The sequence below is a fragment of the Microtus ochrogaster genome, chromosome 7 (assembly GCF_000317375.1).
Source record: "Microtus ochrogaster isolate Prairie Vole_2 chromosome 7, MicOch1.0, whole genome shotgun sequence".
Classification (NCBI taxonomy): Eukaryota; Metazoa; Chordata; class Mammalia; order Rodentia; family Cricetidae; genus Microtus; species Microtus ochrogaster.
The window spans coordinates 5,696,723-5,706,496 of NC_022014.1; the positions used below are offsets into that span (position 1 = coordinate 5,696,723).

At 45.7% G+C, this 9,774-nt stretch overlaps 1 protein-coding gene across 2 annotated transcripts in view; it reads left to right on the forward strand.

Annotated features, from left to right (window-relative positions):
- Window positions 1-7,198: 7,198 nt before the first annotated feature.
- Window positions 7,199-9,774, forward strand: part of Hmox2 (heme oxygenase 2) — a 27,511-nt gene continuing 24,935 nt past the window's right edge. The window contains exon 1 of one of the 2 annotated variants that reach the window (XM_005349251.3): window positions 7,199-7,275. The gene's annotated coding sequence lies outside the window, so the exon portion shown is untranslated. The remainder of the gene's footprint in view (window positions 7,276-9,774) is intronic. The other variant, XM_005349250.3, reaches the window with a different exon arrangement.

A 9,774-nucleotide genomic window follows, 5' to 3' on the forward strand; every position in this document is an offset into this window, starting at 1 on the left:
TGCAAATCAAAACAACTCTGAGATTTCATCTTACACCTGTAAGAATGGCCAAGATCAAAAACACTGATAACAACTTACTAGATAGGATGTGGGGTAAAGGGAACACTCCTGCATTGCTGGTGGGAATGCAAACTGGTACAGCCCCTTTGGATGTCAGTGTGGCGATTTCTCAGGAAACTGGGAAACAACCTTCCTCAAGACCCAGCAATACCACTTTTGGGTATATATCCAAAGGATGTTCAATCGTGCCACAAGGACGTGGATTCCCTCTGTCTGTCTTATTGGCACAGAAGCATAATATGATAGGGTGAGCAGGTGTCGGGCATTTGCAGAGCATTGTAAGCATCTGTTAAAATCGCTATTAAATGCTAATGAGAAGTTCTGCAGGTTCTTACTGCTTCGCTCTCCTGCGAATAAGCAGAGCCTTTGGGGAGCGGGGTGATCTAATTCCCTAATTAGCAGCTGATGGACTTTCTGCCGCTGCCTTATGTAGAAGACCTGTCAGTCAAACAGCCAGCTGGCCTGAATTATGCCAGCACTAGCCGGCTGGAACACTCCACAGACACCTGGAGAAAACTAAGGATCATAGGATTCCTTTCCTGAAGGCACAGCTTTGGTGAGGGCTGTTGGAAAATCTGCGGTGCCAACTTATTGCTTATCAAGAAGCCTCCGTGAAATCTAATCTTGCAACTATTTCCATCTAGGCGGGGGGGGGGGGGGAGACCTTTTTTTTTTTTGACCTAGCAAAATATGACCTTGATCGGTGCTAAGAGGCAAGGTAATGATTACTTCGAGCTCAAGTTTCCCTGTCTCTTGTAGGTGCTTGAGAGGCAAGACTGTGATTGGTCCAAAACAAATAGCTGAAGTTTGTCCAAACCAAATGGCTATGATTGGTCATCGGTCCAAACTTAGTTCGGCTTACCTAGTGGGCTGACCATGAGAGTTCTCCTGTGAGCCTCAGCTGATGCTGTAGGTCCTCCCAGCAGCTTCTCAACTGGAGGGTTTGGGGGTTTTGTTGTGTTTGTTCTTTTCTCTTTCAGTAGAGTTGGCAGAGTTAAGACGGAGGAAGCAATGCCAGGCGGTGATGGCGCACACTTTTAATCCCAGCACTCAGAAGGCTGTCGGGTATTCTGTGTTGCATGGGTTGGCCAAAGAGGTCACTCTAAGATGAATTCTTTAGGCCTGTGTAGCAGCAGGGAGGTCCAGCCTCTGATGGACTAAACCTTGAACGACTGTGTAAAGCCTTATTTATTGATTGTTACACAAAGCTGTTTTTTCGGTGTTTTGGAGCAAACAAGTTCCTCATACCAAAGCCCCTGCTCTAATCTACACGTCCTCTGAAGGAAAGCATCATGCCCCGGCCACTTTAGTCCATATTGTGTTTGTAGTACCCAATAATCCAAGAGTTCCAGGTGTGCCAGAAGCATCTGTGACCAGAGTCGTGCAAAGGCTGCAAAGCCGCTTTATTTAGAAAGACAGCTCTGTAAACCACAGGCAACCGTCACTGGTTTCCACCAAGATTTATTTAAGCTGCTTATAGAAAGCAACTATTCTGTTCTAATGATTACCCTATCTACAGTGACTCTGTTAGATTTCTACAACAGGAGGCAGAGACAGGCAGATCTCTATGAATTCAAGGCCAGCCCTGTCCACACAGAGAGCTCTAGGACAGCCAGGGCTACACAAAGAAACCTGTCTGGGGGAGGCGGGGGGGGGGGGGAGAAGGACAGGGGCTGGAGAGATGGCTCAGGGATTAACAGCACTGGCTGCTCTTCCAAAGGTCCTGAGTTCAAGTCTCAGCAATTCTTTTTTATTATTATTATTATTATTATTTTATTACTTAAAAAAATACCAATCCAAAATCTCACTCCCTCCCCTCCTCCCACTTCCCTCCCACTCCCTCCACAGACCCTCCCACTCCACCCCACCTCCAATCTTAAGAGAGGGCCATGTACCCCACCCTGTGGAAAGTCCAAGGTCCTCCCTACTACATCTAGGTTGATCAAGGCTTCCATCTGAAGAGAACAGGATCCTAAGAAGCCAGTACATTCCATAGAGACAAATCCCAGTGTCACTATCTGTGGCCCCTCAGTCTGCCCCAACTGTCAACCCCCTTCAGAGTTGACTTCCAGTCCAGTTGGAGTTGGTGAACTCAAGAGAACTGTCTCAGTGGATGACCCCCTCATGGTCTTGAATTCCTTGCTTATACCCCCACTCCTTCCACTCTTCAACTGGATTTTGGGAGCTCAGTCCAGTGCTCTGATGTGGGTCACTGCCTCTCTCTCTCTCTCTCTCTCTTTTTAGAGACAGAGTTATGGTTGTTTTTTTTCAAAACAAAAACCTTGAATCTAATTTTTTTTTGTTTAGCTTTCTTCCTGACCATTATCCATAACAACTTGTAACCAATACATTAAACAAAAACAAACATCCATAATCCATTTTTTGAGAATGTGGGTGTAGTTTTCTAGGCTACTTCATGCTGATTCCTTACTGGAGTATTCTGTGAAGCTGGATCATTTCAGCCAGCCTCTTTTTTTGTTTTGTTTTGTTTTTTTGGTTTTTTGAGACAGGGTTTCTCCATGGCTTTGGAGATTGTTGTCCTGGAACTAGCTCATGTAGATCAGGCTGGACTCAAATTCACAGAGATCCACCTGCCTCTGCCTCCCCTCCTGAGTGCTGGGATTAAAGGCTTGCGCCACCACTGCTTGGCTCAGCCAGCAGTCTTGAAGCTGTTCTGGATGTAGAACTCAGAGGAAACTGCAGCAAATGCACTCTCAAACGCTAGGTCATCTGAGTCATCTGTTCTCACTGAAGATTTTTTTCAGGTGGTCTTCCTTGATCAAATCTTATTTTTCTTAAGAATGAATCCACAGACTCTCATTTCCTCTGGAAACAAAAGCAAAATCTCTTCTCCAAAGTAACATACATCCTGACTTAAATTTTAAAGTCAAGGCATTTTCCAAATATACATGTTGGATTAATCCAGCAGCATTTATAATCTTTTGGCACCTGTTGCTCCTTCCTCAGCAGTCAAGCAATTCAAAGACAACACAATAACATATAGCATCCAGATTCTCTGTGTATTTTCCATCTTTACATGGAAGCTAAGCTTGGGCCAGATGAGAGATCGGAGCGCTAGTTTTTCTCCAGATCCCAGGTGGCTAGGTTTGGGTCCAGCTCCTAAAGCTGGAATTCCAATCCCAACTCTAACCTGGGCTGCTGGCTAAAAAAAACTTCAGGCAAATGGCATCTTCGTGAATTCATACCCCAAAATGTTGGGTGCCAAAATGAAGCTCGATTAATAGAATCTCAGTGTCAGATATTGGGGTTTAGCCTGGTTTTGTATCCTGCTTGTCTCAGGATCTGATGCCCTCTTCTGACATGTGGGAATGCAGAGCACTCATTCATAAAATATAAATAAATAAGATTAGAAAAAAAATGATTTTCACAGGTGCTGACTTGTGTCTTCAGAGCCCACACTTGTCTAGTGCTCCCAGAAGAGCTGGGTTTCTCTCATCTGTCTTGCTTCTAACTGGCACTCGTTAGGTGCTCTATGGCCAGCTCCACTCCCCAGCAGAACACGAGACTGGCCCTACCTTGTTCAAAAGCTGTACTAAAGCTCCAAGGACCTTGAACTCATTATGATAATAGCACACCTATTGGTGCCAGTACAGATCCAGGAATAAATAAATTAGGGAGGAGAAAAGAGGTGCTACCCTGATTCTTGGAAACTTTCTCCATGAAAAGTGCTCATGATGTAACACAGTGGTAGAGTTTTTATCTAGCTTGATGGAGATCCTGGGCTCAATCCCCAGTGGCACATCCTCTCCCCATAATAAAGTAACAGAAAAGAAAGCTCTGAGGTGAGCTTGCACACACCACCCCTTGTAACATAACCTTCACAAGTCTACACCGCAGTGCTGAGGGAGAAGGTGCCTCATCAGACAAACTATCCGGGCTGCTTCCAGAACTGCTTGATTATTTGTGGATGGTATTGGGTAGAGAAAGATCCCGGAAAATTGGTTAGCAATGTTAGTGTGGAAATCTTCCTAGCCTGTGGGTACACTGTGCACCTGAACATAGAGAAGCAGAAACAGAACATTAGAGGGCTGGGTGGACATTCCTCATTGAGAGAGCTTGTTCAAAATCTGGAATTCTATCTCTAGTACAATACCAAACAAAAAATGTAATAGTTAAAAAAGTGGCTGGGGGGCGGGTGGTGTTGGTGCATGCCTTTAATTCCAGCACTCAGGAGGCAGAGGCAGGCAGATCTCTGTGAGTTCGAGGCCAGCCTGGTCTACAAGAGCTAGTTCCAGGACAGGCAGGGCTGTTACACAGAGAAACCCTGTCTTGAAAAACCAACCAACAAACACACAAAGTAGCTGGGCAGAAGTGGCACATGCCTTTAGTCCCAGCACTTGAGAGGCAGAGGCAGCCTGGTCTACAGAGAGAATTCCAGGACAGCCAGGGGTACACAGAGAAACCCTATCTCAGAAAGAAAAGAAAGAAAACAAAGGGGAAATAATTTTCCCCCAAATTTATTATGGTTGGCAAGTACTATATCATTGAACTACACTTCATTCAAATCTTTACTATGAGAATTTGTAAACACGCAGAAAAGCTTAAATAACTGTAGAACAAGCAGCCATAGGTACCTGCACTCTACAATTCTCAACATTTACTTTCTTATTGGAACAATTGTCTTTCTATCCATTCTACCTAGCTACTTTTTTATCTTATAAGATTTACTTTTATTATTTTTAATTATGTGTTTGTGTATGTATGTACAAATGAGTGCGGGTGCTCTCAAAGACCCAAGGAGGATTTATTATTTTTTTATTTTTTATTTTTTTAAATCTTTATCTATTATGTACACAGTGTTCTGTCTGCATGTATGCTTGCAGGCCAGAAGAGGGCACCAGATCTCATTACAGATGTTTGTGAGCCATCATGTGGTTGCTGGAACTTGAACTCAGGACCTCTGGAAGGACAGTCAGTGCTCTTAACCTCTGAGCCATCTCTCCAGGCCCCAAGGAGGAATTAAATCCTCCCTGGAACTGGAGTTAAGGTAGTTGTGAACTTCATGAGGCCAGAGTGGAAATCAACTCCAGTCCTCTGCAAGAGCAATGCAAGCTCCCAACAGGAAAGCCATCTCAGCCCCATCTTTTTTTTTTTTTTAAAGAAAGATTTATTTATTATGTATACAACGTTCTGCGTGCGTGTATGCCTACAGGCCAGAAGAGGGCACTAGATCTCATTACAGATGGTTGTAAACCAAAATGTGGTTGCTGGGAATTGAACTCAGGATCTCTGAAAGAGCAGCCAACGCTCTTAACCTCTGAGCCACCTCTCCAGCCCTCAGCCCCATCTTTTTATTTATTTATTTTTATTTTGTATATGTTTTGTGTGCATGTGTGTGTTCTTATTGTATACAATTTTACTATGTTAGAGTTAAAACCTTGCCTATTTAATTAGACAAAAGGGAGAAATGTTGTAGAATATTTGTTTATATTGTGAAAATGTTTATATTATGTCTCTGACTAAGATGCCTTCTGGCTCGCTTAATAAAGAGCTAAATGGCCAATAGCTAGGCAGGAGAGATAGGCGGGACTTCCGGGGAAAGAGAGGCCTAGAAGAAGAGGAGGAATCTAGGCGCACAGATTGTGGCCAGCAGACTCAGAGCAAGTTGGATGTGCTGTACTAAGAGAAAGGTAACTGAGCTACGCGATGAAATGTAGATGAATATAAATGGGTCAATTTGTTATAGGAGCTAGTTCAGAGCAAGCCTGAGCTAAGACCTAGCCTTCACAATTAAAACTAGTCTCTTTGTCATTATTTGTGTGATCGTAGTCAAAAGAAAAATCTGTCTACTTATGGCACCCAATGTGGAGCATATAAATTCACATGGGGCCTAAGAAAGCTAAAAAGTTCAGATCACTTGAATGGGGCTTATGAACAAAGGGCAGCATGCTACTCTGGCAGAGACTAACTGGGGCTGGCCTCAAACTCAGAGATCCGCCTGCCTCTGCCTCCCCAGTTCTGGGATTAAAGGCGCGCGCCCACCATTGCCCAGCTGTCAATCATTCTGATTTTTAGCCTGATCTGGTGAAACCTAATAAAGAAGCTCATTCCAACATAACATTCTCCTTTAATTTTTATTTATGAGGAGTGTCTTTTAATGTCATGCAGTGGTCTTTCTATTTATGCCTCTTCTGGGTCTTGAAAGTATAGAAAATATACAAGTATATAGGAATAGCTTCCCGGAAGTGGAATTGTTAGTATGGTCCTAGCTCAGGTTCTGTTGTGAGAAAAAAGGAGCTCGAGCACCTGGGCTGCATAATCAAGATTTTTAAAAAAAAAATGTTCTGATTACGTGCATTTGTGTGTGGGTATGTGTGTGTGCTAGTGGAGGCCAGAAGAGGGCGTCAGATCCCCTGAGTTTGGAGTTACAGGCAGGTGATGGATGAGCTAAACGGGTGCTGGGAATAGAGCTGACCCCTCAGCAAGAGCTTTCCTTGCTCTGAGCCATCTCTCTAGTTCCCACAGCCAAGGTGCACAAAGACAGATACAGGACTGTTAGCAGAGGTAGACCGGGAATCAAGACTGGCGTTTGCCCTGGAACTGCCCAGGGCTGGCTCATGCGTGTTAAGTGCCAAATTGTCAAGGTGTAGATGTTGAGACTGACAACTAGGCTCCTACATCCCTGAGCAGAGATAGGAAGATTAAGCAAGAAAACTTTGTCACTGTAAAACGTCCTTTCTTTTTCTTTCTCTCTCTCTGGTTTTTTTTTTTTTTTTTTTTTTTTTTTAGTTTTTGTTTTGTGGTGTTAGAATGTAATAATCCTTTCTCAACAAGTTACATCCCCAATCCCCCAGTCTTGGTTTTTGTTTGTTTTGTTTTGACAAACTCTCACATTGTAGCTCAGGTTGCCCTTAAATTTAGGGCAATCCTCCTGCCTCAGCCTCCCCCTCCCTCCGCCGAAAGCTGGGATTCCAGGCTTGAGTCACCACTCTCAACCAACAGTTGGCTTTTGTTGACACCATCTCTCTCCCGAAAACTACCGCTCCTGGATGGGCGTGCAAGGCATTGTCGGCGCTGCCACTCGCCTCCCGCAAGCTGCTGGGGCGCTTGGGGGCGTGGCCTGTCAGCCCCCGCCCCTCTCTGCGTGCGCACGTCGCGTCGTCCTCGCGCTCGCGCTCCCCCTGCTCCGCTACCGCGACGCTGGTGGAGTCACTGACACGGAGACCGACGGACCTGCGAGCGGAGCGCCTGAGGGTGAGTGGCCCACGCCGTCTCCGGCCTTGCCCGCCCGGGTCCTCGCTGGTCGGAAGTCTTCCTCCAGAGCTCTGCTCGGCTGGTGCGCCGCCACTCGGCCGCCAGCCCGAGGGGACATCCGGGCGGGGGACGGCCGGAAGCGGGCTGAGGCCGGGGAGCTGGAGACGGGGGTCGGGGAGGGGGCACCGAGCGGGCCTCGAGCATCATGTGAGCTCGAAATCGCAGACGCCGCGCTCTAGAAGACCTCTGAACTCCGACCCAAGCGTCCTCTGCTGTCCCCGTAGGGCACAGCCCCTCCCAGCGTCCCGAATGCTCTTGACGAGGTGACTCCGGGGTCGAAGTTAGTGCAGCCCCAGCTCTTGAGCCCCCCTGAGGTCCCGGAGGAGCCCTGGGCCTGGCGGCCTTCCTAGTCCGCCCTGCTGTGACTCCCCTCGCTGGGAAGAGCCCTTAGAACCTCTAGGGACTTTATGCGTGACCTCCGATGCAGACTGCAAGACTGGGAGGACTCTACAGCCAGTTGGTCTGGACGGGGAGGTCCCCTGTCACCTCCAAAGCACAGGGCTCTAGGTGACTTAGTTGCCCTGTAAGAACTACCAAGACTGTGTTTGCACAAGGGCTGTCTGTGCCCTGCCATTTAAATTGGTTCTGAAGGACCGGTTGCTGTGGCCTGTGGCTGTTCATCCTTACTGTGTTGTGTCGCTGGCGCCACTAACTCAACAATAGGGAGAGACCATATAATGCTGCCCTGTTGAGAGAGACTGCTTGCTCTTCAGCCCTTTCCCCACCTTTTTTTTAGAGACTCATGAAGTAAATCGAGCGATCTCCCACAGGCAAGGTGATGGCACAGATGAGCTTAAATCCAGTGCCCTGCCTGGACGTCCTGTGCTCTTTCAGAACTGGACTGGAGATTAGAAATGGGTGTGTTGTTTAAATGGTTATACTGGCCTTAAGTAGGCCAGTCATGTAGAAGGAAATAAACCTGTTACTGGCTTTGTGCTTTTCTGTTTCTGCTGTGGTGCTGTTTGTAATAATTATTATAAATGTTATCATATATAATGTATAATAATTAGATATTTTTGGTGGTGGAGGTTGAACAGGACGAACATATATTTTACCACTGAACAAAATACAATGTTTTGTATTTTGAGAAAGGGATTCTTGGTATGTCCGTGCTGGCTGAATTTGAGATCCTTCTGCCTCAGTCTCCTGAGTGCCCTAGCCTAAAACCATCTTTTCCCCCCTTTGGGACAGGGTCTCTCTTAAAATTATCTAGCCCTGACTGTCCTCGAACTGGCTGTTTAGACAGACTTCAACTCACAAAGATCCGCCTGCCTCTGCCTCCCCAGCGCTGGGATTAAAGGTGTGCGTCATCATGCTGGGAGCTAACTGTATGTTTTGATTACGGCATTTATTAATGCTTTTAGTTTCTTTGAGGAGTGAAAAGTGTATATTCAGAATTGCTTCCCCCAGAAACGTCATGAGATTATAGTCTTGTTTGCTAGGCGCGCTCAGTTCAGTGGCACAGTTATCACTTCATGTGATAAAATTGTTAAACATTTGCCGCAGCCAAACCTGATTAGAGTGTGAGAATCTGTGAGCTTGGAAAGTAGCCTTCTTGTGAGCGACCTGATAGTGCTGAGGACGCCTACGGGAAATCCTGTGATTCCTCCAGACTGAGGCTTGAGTTCTGCTTTTTTCTTCCCTCAGGGCAGTCCATTGAGCTGCTGAGTCAGAACTATTAGTACTCTAGGGGTGGCAAGGCCGATGAGCTAAAGAAGGTCAATGTTTATTTCCTTTACCTTTAACACAAATCTGTTGAAACCTGCTGCGCCAGCTGTCTCTTCAGCTCCTGAAAGAGTTTTTTTTTTTTTTTTAATTGGTTGTTTTGTTTGTCTCAGTTTAAAAACTGAGAGGGAGGGAGGAGAAGGAGAGTTGTGGAGATCAAAGGACACCCTGTGGGAATTGGTGGTTCCCAGGGATCAAACTCAGGTTGTCATACTTGGTGGCAAGTACTTTTACCCACTGCGCTCTCAGTGGCCCTATTTTGTTTTTTGTTTTTTTTTGTTTTTTTTTTTTTTGGAAACAAAGGTCTGGGCTGGACTTGAGCTGGAGATCCTCCTATTTTAGCCCTCTGAGTGCTGGGATTTCAGGTGTGTGCCATAATACCCAGCTAAAACATGTGCTGCTTTTTTATTCTTGAAAAAAAAAAAAAGGTTATTTTTACTTTTAGTGTCTTGCCTGAATGCAGATATGTGCACCACATATGTGCCTAGCACCTTCAGGTCCCTTTGATCTAGAATTATAGATGGCTGTAAGCCACCATGTGGGTGCTGGGAAATAATCCTGGGTCTTCTTCGAGAGCAGCAAGTGCTTTAACCACTAAGCTATCTCTTTCAGTGGTTACTCTTTCTTTCTTTCTTTCTTTCTTTCTTTCTTTCTTTCTTTCTTTCTTTCTTTCTTCCTGTCTGTCTGTCTGTCTGTCTGTCTGTCTGTCTGTCT